This window comes from Denticeps clupeoides, unplaced genomic scaffold (assembly GCF_900700375.1).
Source record: "Denticeps clupeoides unplaced genomic scaffold, fDenClu1.1, whole genome shotgun sequence".
NCBI classification, from domain to species: Eukaryota; Metazoa; Chordata; class Actinopteri; order Clupeiformes; family Denticipitidae; genus Denticeps; species Denticeps clupeoides.
The window spans coordinates 78967-94066 of NW_021630089.1; the positions used below are offsets into that span (position 1 = coordinate 78967).

Genomic DNA, 15100 nt, shown 5'->3' on the forward strand with positions numbered 1-15100 from the left:
TAAAGTAAGTTAAGAGGTATTTTCACTCTGTGATATGTTTTCAAGCCTAGGTTGTTTAAAGTCCAAGATTTTCAAGCAGAGATTGCTTACGGCCATACCAGCCCAATAACGCCCGGTCTCGTCTGATCTCGGAAGCTAAGAAGGCTTGGGCCTGGTTAGTACTTGGATGGGAGACTGCCTAGAATACCAGGTGCTGTAAGCTTTAACTGTTGAAAACCTTTTTAAAATAAAGTTTTTTGCATCGCTTTGTTACTTTTTTTCTAAAGTAAGTTAAGAGGTATTTTCACTCTGTGATATGTTTTCAAGCCTTATTTGTTTAAAGTCCAAGATTTTCAAGCAGAGATTGCTTACGGCCATACCAGCCGAAGAACGCCCGTTCTCGTCTGATCTCCGAAGCTAAGAAGGCTTGGGCCTGGTTATTACCTGGATGGGAGACTGCCTGGTAATACCAGGTGCTGTAAGCTTTAACTATTGAAAAACTTTTTAAAATGAAGTTTTTTGCATCGCTTTGTTCATTTCTTTCTTAAGTAAGTTAAGAGTCATTTTTACTCTGTGATATGTTTTCAAGCTTTTTGTTTAAAGTCTAAGATTTTCAAGCAGAGATTGCTTACAGCCATACCAGCCGAAGAACGCCCCTTCTCGTCTGATCTCCGAAGCTAAGGAGGCTTGGGCCTGGTTATTACCTGGATGGGAGACTGCCTGGTAATACCAGGTGCTGTAAGCTTTAACTATTGAAAAACTTTTTAAAATGAAGTTTTTTGCATCGCTTTGTTCATTTCTTTCTTAAGTAAGTTAAGAGTCATTTTTACTCTGTGATATGTTTTCAAGCTTTTTGTTTAAAGTCCAAGATTTTCAAGCAGAGATTGCTTACGTCCATACCAGCCGAAGAACGCCCGGTCTCGTCTGATCTCGGAAGCTAAGAAGGCTTGGGCCTGGTTAGTACTTGGATGGGAGACTGCCTGGGAATACCATGTGATGTTGTCAGGTGAGCGAGTCAGGTGACTGCGAGGAAGAGTGAGGATTGGTTAGGACAGGAGATAAACAGGAAGTCCTGGCGCCTGCCAGGTAACGGCTCGGCGTAAATCACGCAAACGAGCTTCCGTGGCGAGCCGCCAAGCTCCCCCACCACCTGGGCACCAATCACCGGTTCACGTTCAGAACTGCTTCTCCCCCCTCAGCGAGGCATCCGCTGGGTCCTACAGTCCACCGACTCTAGTCATTGGCGACTCTATGGTTAGAAACGTGAGGATACCGGCACCAGCGAATAAAACCCTGTGTTTTCCTGGAGCCAGAGTGCCCGACATCTGCGCAAATTTAAAATCGCTGGCAAAAAATAACTGCAGGTACTCCAGTATAGCGATTCACGTCGGCGCTAACAACGTCCAGCTACGCCAGTTGGAAATAACTAAAGATAATTTTATAGAGATGCTTGAACTGGCTAAAACGATGTCGGATAAAGTAATCTGCTCTGGCCCATTACCGCAGTTTCGGCGTAGCGACGAGACCTGTAGCTGCTCCTCGACATAAATCGCTGGTTGTCGGAGTGGTGTCCAAAAAATAAAGTGGGCTTTATTAATAACTGGCCAATATTTAGGGGGAAGCCTGGTCTTTTGGGGCGAGACGGCATCCACCCCAACTGGGCGGGCAGCACTCAGTTGTCTAAAAATTTGGTTCATGGTCTTAGAATCAAAAAACAAAACTGACTCGCCAGAGCCAAGACCAGGCAGCAGACAGACCGGCTAAACCGAGTGTCTGCCATTTGCATAGAGTCGCCACCCAGCGTGTATTATATTGACACTGTGTCTGTACCTCGCTCTATTAAAACAAGAGATTCTACAAGAAACGTTAATAATAAAACTCATAAATATGCTGACACTGTGTCTGTTCCACGGGCTGGACGGGGTGTCTGTTTCAGCAACTTACTACCCGTTACTATCATTCCTTCTGAACGTACCACCAGCACCCCCGATATAAGAATAGGATTATTAAATGTTAGATCTCTCACACCTAAAACGCTCATTGTCAATGAAATGATTACAGATCAGGGGTTTGATGTACTGTGCCTGACCGAAACTTGGTTAAAACAAAACGAATTTGTAGCATTGAATGAGTCTAGTCCTCCTGGATATAGCTATGTACACCAACCTTGCTTAACTGGAAGAGGAGGTGGTGTTGCAGTAATTTATAAGGATAAACTCAGTATTACTCATAAACCCGGACAAGGATTTAACTCTTTTGAGATTCTGCATACCAATATAACTCATGTAGTCTCACAAAATAAAAATCCTAAATTCATTCCATGTATTATTATTTATAGACCCCCTGGACCTTGTTCTGAGCTTCTTAGTGAATTTACAGATTTTGTCTCCAACTTAGTTGTATCTGTGGATAAAGCCCTAAATATCGCCGACTTTAACATCCACTGTGATAAATTAGAAGACTCACTAAGAACAGCATTCCTGTCTTTATTAGACTCAGTTGGAGTTAACCAACATGTAACAGGACCTACTCACGAAGGTGGTCACACACTCGATCTTGTGTTGACCTTCGGTTTAAATATAGAAGATATAGTTACTCTTCCGCAATCTGAAATGATCTCAGATCATTTCCTCATCGCTTTTAAAATATGTCTCAGACACAACAAACTCAATCACCCTCGTTATAGAGACAAATGGACAATTACATCAAGTACGGCACAGAGGTTTATTAATACCTTGCCAGATTTATCAACGCTGATAAACTCACCGTCAGACCCCGCTGAACTCGACCAAGCGACCAAATGTCTAGAATTAACACTGCGTAGTAAGTTAGATATAGTCGCTCCCCTCAAAAGGAAGAAAGTAAGAGATAAAAACGTAATTCCTTGGTATAATGATCACACGCGCTCGCTTAAGAAGACCGCCCGGAAATTAGAACGCAAATGGCATCGAAGTAAATTAAATGTATTCCGAATAGCTTGGAAGGAGAGCCTACTTAACTATAAGAAGGCTCTTAGCGCGGCTCGATCAACGTATCTCTCCTCGCTAATAGACAAAAACCAAAATAATCCCGGATTCCTGTTTAAAACTATAGCCAAACTAACCAGGAATAAGACAGAAATGGATACTACCACTCAATATCATCATAGTAGCGATGATTTAATTAATTTCCTTAATACTAAAATTGTCGCAAATAGAGAGAAGATTAAACGCACAACAAATAGCTCCGCCGATATTTCCATGGAAAATAATCTTCTAATAGACGACCACTGATTAGAACGATTCAACCTTATTAAAGAACATGAATTAATCAAATTAATCTTGTTGTCAAAACAATGTACTTGCGCTTTGGATTCGATTCCAACAAGGTTCCTTAAGCAAATAGCACCCAATATTATAAATTCCATCCTCAAAATTGTTAACTCGTCGCTTAGCACCGGCCACGTACCAAGTTCGTTCAAGGTAGCAGTCATTAGACTCCTGATTAAAAAGCCTGATCTTGATCGCAGTCAGCTTTCAAATTATAGACCAATATCCAACCTTCCGTTTATATCAAAAATCTTAGAAAAAGTCGTAGCCCAGCAGCTGAGCGCATACCTAGACTGTAACAATATCCATGAAGTATATCAATCAGGATTTAGACCTCATCATAGCACTGAGACAGCGCTGGTTAAAGTGGTTAATGACCTGCTGTTGGCCTCTGATCAGGGCATAAGTTGGCTGACTACACAATAACCCTGGATAGCCTTTCTATCTCACCGAGTATTGAAGTGAAGGATCTAGGTGTCATCATTGATGCAGGTCTCTCATTCAATTCGCACGTAGACAATGTCACTAGGATAGCATTCTTTCACCATAGAAATATTGCAAAAATAAGAAATATCATTTCAATGCATGATGCAGAAAAGTTGGTCCATGCATTTATTACATCAAGGTTAGATTACTGCAAGTCTGGATGCTCTAGTAGGTGTGACATCCCGTGGCAGACTATGGGTGTTTTCTGTTGTGTTTGTGTGTGTCTCTCTCTCTTTCTGTCTCTGTAATGTTGCAGGGTGGCTCCTCATCAGCCCATGATTGGACTCCTCCCACTTCCTGCCATGCTTGGTGGGCTGTAATCAGGAAGAGGATTCAAAATGGCGGCTGCTTTGGGACAAGAGGAGGGATGTTGGTGAAGAAGAGGGATGTTGGTGAAGAGGAGGACGTTGTTGGTGAAGATAGACTGTTGGTGTGAGAGAAGAATGTTGTTGGTGAAGTGAAGGAATTGGACCAGAAGATAAGACTTAGACTGCCTGGACCTGTTTTGTGGACGTAACATAGGTGCATGAGTAAACTCCAGCTAGTACAGAATGCTGCAGCCAGAGTTCTAACCAGAACCAGGAAATTTGACCACATCACCCCAGTCTTACAATCACTGCACTGGTTACCCATCAAATTTAGGATTGACTACAAAATCCTACTTTTGACCAATAAAGCTCTAAATGGTCTCACCCCACAGTACCTGAGTGAACTTTTGGTTCTTTACGAACCACCACGCCCCCTTCGATCAATGGGTGCGGGGTCACTACTGGTACCAAAAGTGCAGAAGGTCACAGCTGGGAGCAGATCATTCTCCTATAGAGCTCCGCAGTTGTGGAATAGCTTGCCTGTCAGTGTCCGGGACTCAGACACAGTCTCAGTATTTAAATCCAATCTCAAAACCTATCTGTTTTCTCTGTCTTTTTGCTAAAGTCCTAGACCCTCATTTCACTTCACTTTGACGCAGTGTCAATTATAAAGTCCAGTTTATCGCAGAGTTCCCCTGTTAGACACAGACAAAGTTAAATTCACCCTAGTTAGGCTGTCCTATTTAGGGTACCGGGCCACTGTTGCACCAATATACCACCATAACCACATATTTCAGTATCGGTTGTACAGTGCAACCGTCTGCCGCTGCTTCTGTTTGTTTTTCTCCGAGACACGGAATCAAGCACCCAGACTACTGGCAGACCCCAGTGAAGAGACCAGCAAATAAATCCAGGTTCCTGACAACTGCTAAACAAGGACATACCATGAAACAAACCAGAGGGTCACCACAGCCACCACCACCGTTACAACTACAGCTTCAGGGATCTTCAAATGGACCAGTAACATCATTATGGACACGTAATCTAGACCATGACACTGACTACATCCTGGACTTCTCCAACCCTACAACTGTAGGACTTATTATTATATCATCCCCAACCCTGCACTGACACCATTTGCAGGCTCACTCTACCCTGGAAGGGGGTCCCTTTCTGTATCACTCCTTCCCAAGGTTTCTTCCTTTCTTTTTTTCTCTCCTAGAGTTTTTTTGTGTGGAGTTTTTCCTTGTGTGCAGAACGGTCAAGTGTGGGGGGTGTGAACTGTAGGGCCTGTCAAAGCCCATTGAGACATACTGTATGTGATTTTGGGCTATATAAAAAATAAATGTTGTTGTTGTTGTTTTTTTTTTTTTTACTTTGTACATTTTTGAGCATTTTACAATTCCAACTTAGTTAAATAAGTGGAAAAATGACAAAGTTAAAAAAGAACAAATAACAGAAGTGAAAAAGGGAAAAAAAACAGACAAAACTGATTTAAAAAACAACAAAAGTCAGAAGAAAAAAAGTGAAAAAACTGACAAAACCTAAAGTTTTTTTTCTGGACTGTCATTTTTCTTCGCTTTTTCGCTTCTGACTTTTGTTTTTTTTTTTGTCTTTTTTTTTTACTTTTTTCACTTCTGGCTTTTTTTTTTGTTTTTTTACTTTGTCTTTTTTTTACATTTTTGAACATTTAACAACTCCAACTTAGGTGAATAAGTGGAAAAAATGATAGTCCAGAAAAAAAACTTTAGTCAGAAGTTGAAAAGTGGAAAAAAAGTCCAAAAAAAAACAAGCTGACAAAACTAATTTAAAAAACAACAAAAATTAAAAGTAAAAAAGTGGAAAAACTGACATGTTGTTTTTTTTTTGGACTTTGTAATTTTTTTAACCTTTTCACTTCTGACTTTTGTTTTTTTTGTCATTTTTTTAATTTTTACTTCTGAATTATGTTTCTTTTTTTACTTTGTCAGAAGAGGAAAGGTGGAAAAAAATGACAAAGTTAAAAAAAAAAAAAAGTCAGAAGTGAAAAAGTGGAGAAAATGACAAAATCCCCTCCAAAAAAACATAAGTAAGAAGTGAAAAAGGGGAAAACATGACAAAGTCCAACAAAAAACATTTGTAAGAAGTGAAAAAGTGGAAAAAAAGACAATGTAAAAAAAAAACATAAGTCAGAATTGAAAAAGTGGAAAAACTGACAAAAGTGATTTAAAAAAAAAAATAAAAAAATAAGTCAGAAGTAAAAAAGTGGAAAAACTGAAAAAACTTTTTTTTTTGACTTTGTAATTTTTTTTCACCTTTTCACTTCTGACTTTTCGTTTTTTTTTTTCTCTTTTTTTAATTTTTTTTTTACTTCTGAATTTTGTTTTTTTCTTGGACTTTGTAATTTTTTGTAGCATTTTACAATTCCAACTTAGGTGAATAAGTGGAAAAAATGACATGTTTAGTGCGTTTCTCAAAATCCGACCCATACCCCTCTAGACTACCTCGACTTTTTTGAGAACCAGAGAGGCCGGGCTCTCAAAAAGTGTCTGATTTTGGTGCACCCTTGTCGGTCAAGAAGACTTCCTTAGTTTCGGGGGGCGGAGCTTGGAGCGTTCACTAGCCCCTGCAGTGTGGACCTCACTCCGCTGCCAGACACAGAGCTGAGCACATCGCCGAAACCTTGTTGGTTCACTTGTAAAACAAAAGGTTTTTCTAAAAACCAACTTTTATTTCTTTCTCACGGTTTATTTCTCTTTTTCTCTTCTCATTTTTTGCAAGCCTTTCACCTGAAAAAGGTGCTTAATGCACAGAAACGTCGCGCGCTGGTTTGCATTTTATTTTCAATTAATATTTTTGTTTTCTACATTTTTTTGTCTCGCCGCTCGACTGTTTACTGTATTTTGTGCAGAACAACATGTCTAGCTGGTTGAGAGTGAAGCGAGGAAGATCTTTCTGGTCTCCTCCGTGCCACGCAGAGATGCGCTGGGACACACAACACGGCCATCACTGCCCAAACGATTTTTCATTCCGTCCTCACATCTACGCAGTTCTGTCTGAACCTAATCCCCGGTGGGGAAACGGTCCACGCGCCGTGTTTCCACGTTCCCGCCACCTGCAGTGTCTCAGCAGATCCCTGCGCAATAATACGGCACCCACTGCACGGTTTTTAGCGCCCCATGATGGCAATCCAAACACTGGGACAAGGGGAAACACAAAACATGCTGGGAATTTGGAGACCAGATACAGGCCACTGGTCAAGAACATCCACAATCTAATTCGTGCCAAACACCACCTGCAGAACATTTCAGATTCTGACAAAATGCCAGTAACCATTTCCAAACTCACACAATTAATCTCAGAAGCAATAAAACCAGCCACCCCAAATGACACCGTACTCCAACTAATCCAGGGTAACGCAAAACAGTGGGAACACACCGCACAACTGATACTCAAACCATTATGAGGATGTGATAGAGGGGCTACTACAACAAATTAGAACGGACATACCAGTGGAGTAGGAGGACCTATTCAAAACAGGGTTTAGATGGGCCAGGCGGGTCCTGGGGAAAAGGCTCCACCAAAATGTAGCTGGCGCTATAATGGATCATGGAAATTGTTAATTTGGATTAATTATTGCACAATCATTTAATGCAATGAGTAACATAGCATCATAATTAAAAGTGCTTCCATTACAGCTTCCATTAGACCGGCTGCGGCCGCAGCCTGCTCCGCTTACTGCAGCAGCCCTGCGCCACAGGGTTTCGACTTCTCAGCGCCAGATGAAGCAGTCTTTTGATCGCCGATGTAAGGTGACACCTTCCTGTCTGGCAGTCCATGATTGGGTCAGAGTTCGTCGACCTCACCGGGACAACAAGCTCCTTTCCTTTTGGTCTGAGCCAGTGCAGATTACAGGGCGGCTGGGCTTGGTACTTTCCGCCTGGCTGATGGTACGAAGTGGTATGCGAGCCGGCTCAAGAAGATGTCACCGCCCACCCCCGTAGACCCTTACTCCATGGCTAGTGACTTGGACCTAGTGGAGGACCTACCCGGTGATACAGGGAACTGTCCAGTGGAGGCTGGAGGCCGGGGGAGCACAGTTTCACCACGCCCTGTCCGTGTCCGCTGTAGACCGGCTTACCTCAAGGACTATGTGACAGAATAGCACACCACGTAGTTAGGACATAGCCTGTCACATGGCAGAATAACCCACATGGCTATGCTGGCATTCCGGGTAGTCGACCCCGGTCGCCTAGTTATATTGTGTTGTTGGTGTTCCTCCTGGGGGGGGGGGGGGGGGGGGGGGGGATGTTACATATGCACATGGGCAGTGTACGTTTTGCGTGTGTTCCAGGTTCTGGGTGTTGCTGTAAGGTATTCTGGGTATACTGAAATAAAGAGAAAAGAAGCAGACAGCGTGTCGAGAGTCCGCGTGGTTATTCACTAACAGCAAACGTAACAATTCGCACAAGATTAAAGGCAGCATGTCCAGAAAAGGATTTATGTAGCATGATGGAAGATGTTGAAATGCTTGATTCCGAACTGAAAGAACTATATGACAATATTAGAACGCAAATAACTCCAAGTCAAGAGTAAAGTTATTGCGCAAAGTGCTGGAAGGCTGGATGATGCATCTTTAAGGACCTTTCTTTATGAAGCCATGTACATTGTAAACAGTCGCCCGCTCACTGTTAATAGCATCAGTGATCCTTCAAGTTTAGAGCCCTTAACAACGAACCATCAGATCACCATGAAAGGCTCTGTACCACTGCACCCACCTGGGAGGTTCATTCAAGAAGATCTGTATGCAACAAAACGCTGGAGAAGAGTCCAATATCTATCAGAACAGTTTTGGAGCAGATGGAAAAGGGAATATCTCGCTAACCTTATTTCTGAATGTGTGTGGTTTGAAGAAGTTGTTTATTTGGAAATTACCCATTGATGTATTGCATGAAGAGTTACGTGTAGCATCTTCATTGTATCAAAGGTAATTTGGTGTAGCTGGCGCTATAATGGATCATAGAAGGAAGTCAATCATTTAATGCAATGAGTAACATAGCATCATAATTAAAAGTGTTTGTTTGTAAAATTACCTGTGCTTTAGAGAATGTTATACCTGTACGAGTTACGTGATACACCCAGAAGTGTATGTGGGAGCAGCGGGAGAGAAAAGTTATGAGAGAAGTCGAGAAGTCAGAGAAATACGAGAGAGGAACGATAAAGAAACGAACGTTCATTCTACTACTGGTCAAACAGGCGCACACGGTAAATATTATTTTATGAAGCTGTTGTTGCCTTGTTACATCTGGAATGTGCAATTTGTGTTTATTTTGTGATGAATGTTAATTTGAAATATTGAACTTGTTTATTTTAGTTTTCACAGTGTTCCATCAGCATTTCATAACCTGTATTAGAGAAATAAACGTCAATGGATATCAGTACGAAGTGTGAAGTCCTTTTGAGCAGACCAGAGTAGTTACACAAAACACACTGGATTTGGTTAAAGCATACATAGTGACCCTGACAAACGAGACAGGTGACACTATACATCAGCCCCCTCCCCAAACACAAAAACAGATGCAGGTGGAGACCAACCTAGAATTAAATGAAGAAAATTTCCCTACACTGCAACAGGTTTTTACTCCACCGTTCTCCATCTTGCCACAGAGGGAACGCCCAATAAAGAGGAGAAAAACTGCATTACAGTCTTATGTGGTGGAAGAAGATCATGAACTGAAGAACACCATTATAGAGCAAACACAAGACCTCCCCACTAACATCGACACACAAGAAACACCAGGACAGCAGGAAACAATCCAACCAAGTGTGGTACAAATACACACACCTCCTCCCACCACAAAGCAGACTCCACGGGTGGTGAGGGTTCAATTAGGGACCTTGGAAAATTGGACTTTTCCACTACAACCTCCAATATCATCAGGCACCAGACAACATATCAAGACCATGCAAACATATGAACCCAAAGTGGAACATCACAAAGGACCAGGAGAGGGCATTGCAGGATCTGAAAAGAAACAAGGAAATAGCGATTAAACCAGCAGATAAGGGCTCTGTGGTGGTAATTACGGACAGAGAACAATATGTGTGGGAGGTAAACAGACAGCTCTCCAAAACGGAACAGTATCAGAGACTAGAAAAACCTATTTTCCCTGACACGGTTCTGATAATAAAAAATATCATTGCAGACCTGGTGATAGAGAATTTTATTAATAATAAACAAAGGAGATATTTACATGAAACAATTGGATCTAGACCTCGCCAATTTTATTTGCTTCCCAAAATCCACAAGGAACCAGCTACATGGAGCGTGCCACACAGGATCCCACCGGGCCGTCCTATAGTTTCTGACTGTGAGAGCAATACATACAGGATAGCAGAATTCATTGAGTACCATCTGAATCCAATCTCCAATAAACACCCCAGCTACATTAATGACACTTATGATTTTATAAATATTATTATACAAACTAGGATTCCCCTAGAGGCCTTCTTATTTACAATAGATATAGACAGCCTTTACACAAATATTGAGACGGAGGCAGGACTGCATTCAGTGCATTCTTCAGTGCATTCTTACAAAAATATCCAGACCCCAACAGACCGGATGATCATATTCTCAAACTATTAGACATCAATTTTAGAAAAAATGATTTTGAATTTGATGGCCAATATTACCTACAGGTCAGAGGTACAGCTATAGGCAAGAGGTTTGCTCCCTCCTATGCCAATATTTACATGGCGGCATGGGAAGAATCGCTTTTGGCCTCCTGTCCAATTAAACCCTTACATTATTTTAGATTTTTAGATGACATCTGGGGGGTTTGGAGTGACTCAGTAGAAACTTTAATGATTTTATCTCCATTCTTAACAGACACCACGATCAAACACACTACGGACAAAGAAAGGGTTAATTTTTTAGATACTACCACATTTAAAGGTCCAGATTTTTTTGGAACCGGGACTCTGGATACCAAAGTGTATTTCAAAGAAACAGACACTCACCAACTCCTTTTTAAGTCCAGCTTCCATCCCAGACACACATTCAAGGGCATCACTAAATCACAATTGATTAGATTTGATAGAATATGCTCACGCCAGGGGGACAAGAACACTGTTTAGAGCCTTGGCAAGGAGGGGTTATTCGAGGTCTTTCTTAAGAAACAGCCCTAAAACATACAGGGATGAAAAACAGAGGAGAACAGAGACACAGGGACGGATTACGGACCGGGCCAGCAGGGCTGCTGCCCAGGGGCCCTTGGGGTGCAAACAGTTTTTTTCACATTGGAGAACTTGCAATGCGTAAATCATGGGGAGAGACCTCTCTTTTCCCATGGTAATAACCAGGCTGCTGAATAGAAATGGGATGATTAGCAAAGTGCTTTGATTTAGAGCATGAATTGTATGACACTCAAACTGCATGATCAGTTTGCATTGTTGATTAAAACTGGACAAGTTCTAATATTTTCTGACTTCTGTCTGATGGTTATCTCATTCGATGCTAGATCAGCAGACAGCATGCTGTAGTAGACAGTTGCTACCCCCCCCCCCCCCCACACACACACACACACACACACACACACACACACACACACACACACACACACTCTCACTCAGACTGTTGCAAAATTGTTACATTTCCTCCAGTCAGCCAATCAGGTGTTGTGAGCACTTTTCAAAATCCAACAGAATCAAAACTCCTCATTCAGACAGTTCAGCTTGAGAACTTGCTTTACACTCTCTATACAGTCTTCTATACTTCTTTGTTATCACAAGATTAAAAACCAAAAGCCTTTTTAAAGGCTCATTACCTTTATATTGCATCTCTGTCCCTCTATCTCCTTGACTTTCTCTCACTCTCTCTTTCCACCTCTCTCTCTCTCTCTAAACCCCTCTCTCTTATTCTATATCATTTTATAATATATTATTTGTAATTATATTATACTATATTATATATGGCATATTATATTCTGTACTATTCATTACCAGAAGTATATGATTTTCTAGTCTTATAACAGGCTGAATGTCCTAGCATATTATTTTATACTGTATTATATTTCTTAGTTGTAATAACAGTACACCAAGGATCCAGGCCTTTTTAAAGGCTAGTCTAAGTAGCAGTTGCTACCTTGCAACTCACAGCCTTTTTAAAAGGTTGTTGTTCTTTTATATTTCAGCTATAGTATTGCAAGAGTAATTCTAGATCACCTTATAAAGACACAATTTCCATAAATAACATGGATCCCAAACAAAAAAGTGGTGCTTCAAAAAGAAAAGCAAAACAAATGAAGGAGGCAAAGCAGGCAGTTTTCCTAAAAGACGTTCCTTTAATATCAAACTTTTTTGATAAGCCGCTGGATAAAAGTGAGATGAGTATTTCTAATGTTAGCAGTCACCAGAGTTCTAGCAATGAAGATGAGCTCACCACTGGATTACTGTTATCTGACAGTGTCTATGAACCCTTGCAGACCCAGTCAGGTACAGGACAGGGATGCCAGCCCTGCCAGGCTACCACAGACCACCAGCAACAGAAAGATAATCAAATGAAAGATGCAGGTGTGTCAGGGCCACAATTAGACCAGTCAGCTGCATTGCCTGAGGTACCGTTTTCAATTGAGGAGGGCACAGACCCCAGCTCCTGGTGTGAAACTGTCAATGACCCTGCAGTACCATTACTGACCCAGCCAAGTCAATTCTTCATAGTAGAGGGCTAGCTGCATTTCAAAACAGAAGTGCCAAGTATCCTGCCTCAGTCAGGGATAGAAACATTGGGGGTATCAGTAGAAGCTTTACAAATGCTTTACTCAGTTGTTGTCTACATGGGCAAACAGTGACTAGGCAGTGGCTACTTTACTCCCCTTCAACTGGCTGTGTGTACTGTTTTGCTTGCAAACTGTTTTCCATTAAGGACAATACATTTGTTCATGGATTTTCTAACTGGATTTGACAGAAAATTAAGCAATTTAAATAAAGAAAAGAAAATAATTATATGGGCGTGCGGTAGACGTTTCTAGTGGGCATTCCCAAGTTGAAATCATGGATATGTTTTTCTTGTCGTGGCGCAACGTGTTTTTTTTTTTGTTTCAATCTGTATTATAGTATGCTTGCCCTCCTAAATCTATATGGCATAAAGTAAAAGAACGAAAAGTAATGTAATAAAAGTAGATCTACAATCGCAAATTTAAACTGATAAAGACTTCCATGAGCCGGCAAGAAAACAAAAGGATCACACAGCTAACGACAACATTAACTGTAGCTACGAAGTTTTAAGATAGGACAGTAGGTTTCATTTATCATTTGCCCGCCGTGGCTCTAGTTGGCAAGAAATTCACAGCATATATCATATTTCTTGTTGGGTCTATTTGTTGCACCTTATACCATTGTCAGATTTATACATGTCAACTTGCAACTCTCAACTACATGAGCGCACATCTCCACAATATTCTGACAACCCACGTGTAAAACTGCTGTTTATCTAAGTTATTGGTTTATTAAATATGGCACGGGTGGTGGGTAGTATTTGTGATTTCACTTACTTTACCATTTCATTCTGCAACAATTGCAGATTATAACAGGTACATGGCATTTTAGTTCACTTTTATAGAAATTTCCATTTCTATTTCGAACTAGCACATTCTGGATTATTCAAACAAATAATGTTTGTTACGGTACGATCTGGTTGCGCTACGTTGCTACCTGTCTCTATAAACAGAGATAGGTAACCTGGTGCTAACATTAACGTGAGGTAATGACATTAGGCTGTACTGATTATAATTTGAGATCCAACTCACTGTATCAACTTAAGCCACCTTCTTTTCACTTTTTCAACATCATTCTGCTTTTACAACACGGTACACCGCACTAGTTTGGACCCACAAGTGGCACGGTGACGTAGCAACTAGCCATCCCAGACAATGCTGCCGTTTTCTTTCTCTGTTGTAGATTCTGTACACAAGTTCGACAATAAGAAAAGTTACAGGTAAATCTAAATATTCTTTAAAGAGGAAGGTCTTCAGCTGTCCCTTGGAGCCGGTGTGCATGAATTACCTTTCTCTGGAACCTGATGGAAAGGACACTAAGAACAACTTGGTAATAACAAATCATTTTACCAAATATGCAGTGGCAGTTCCGACCAAAAGTCTAAAACTGTAGCAAAGGCTCTATGGAATAAACTTTTTCATCCACTATGGATTTCCACAGAGATTTCACAGCGATCAAGGTCGTGATTTTGAATCAGCACTGATCAAAGACCTTTGTGCATTACTTGGCATAAAGAAAACAATGACGACACCTTACCACCCACGTGAAAACCCAGTTGAGCGACTCAACAGAACACTTCTGGAGATGCACGGAACACTAGAAAAAGGAGATAAAGTAAGATGGAGAGATTTTGTTCAACCTCTTGTTCATGCATACAACTGCACAAAGAATGACACCATGGGATTTTCACCATATCAGCTGATGTTTGGTCGCCAACCGAGACTCCCAATCGACATAGCATTTGGACTGGGCCCTGAGAGGAACAGTAAGCTATCTCACTCGGAGTATGTCCAAAGATTGACTGAGCATTTGACAGAAAGCGATTAGCCACTGAACATAGTTTGAAGAATGCTTTGCAGAACAAACAAAGATTCGACAGTAAAGTGAGAGAGTGCACCCTGGCAGCAGGAGACAAGGTCTTTGTACAGAACGCCAGCATCAGAGGAAAACACAAAGTTGCTGACTGTTGGAGTAAGACCATATACGTTTTTGTAAAACAATTGCAAGACTCCCCTGTCTGTGTTGTTTTCCCTGATTCCACAGATGGACCAGAAAGAGTTCTACACAGAGACCTGCTTTTGCCATGTGGTTTTCTTCCTTCCACTGTAAAAGATATTCAACTCAAGTTGAAGTCCAAACAAAGACCCAAGAAACCATCTCACTCAAAACCTGAGAGAGCTGAGGACGACGAAGAACTGTCTGAAGTGGAAGATGAGAGCGAGTGTTATTCCCTTTTTGATCAGCATTCAACAGTTAGGGGAA

General features: G+C 41.2%; 4 pseudogenes; all 4 read left to right on the forward strand.

The window, feature by feature from the left end:
- Positions 1-84: 84 nt before the first annotated feature.
- On the forward strand, positions 85-202 carry LOC114783160 (uncharacterized; annotated as a pseudogene).
- Positions 203-345: 143 nt separating this feature from the next.
- LOC114783229 (uncharacterized) lies at positions 346-464 on the forward strand (annotated as a pseudogene).
- A 141-nt stretch (positions 465-605) lies between these two features.
- On the forward strand, positions 606-724 carry LOC114783250 (uncharacterized; annotated as a pseudogene).
- A 141-nt stretch (positions 725-865) lies between these two features.
- Positions 866-984, forward strand: LOC114783199 (uncharacterized; annotated as a pseudogene).
- The last annotated feature ends 14116 nt before the right edge of the window (positions 985-15100 follow it).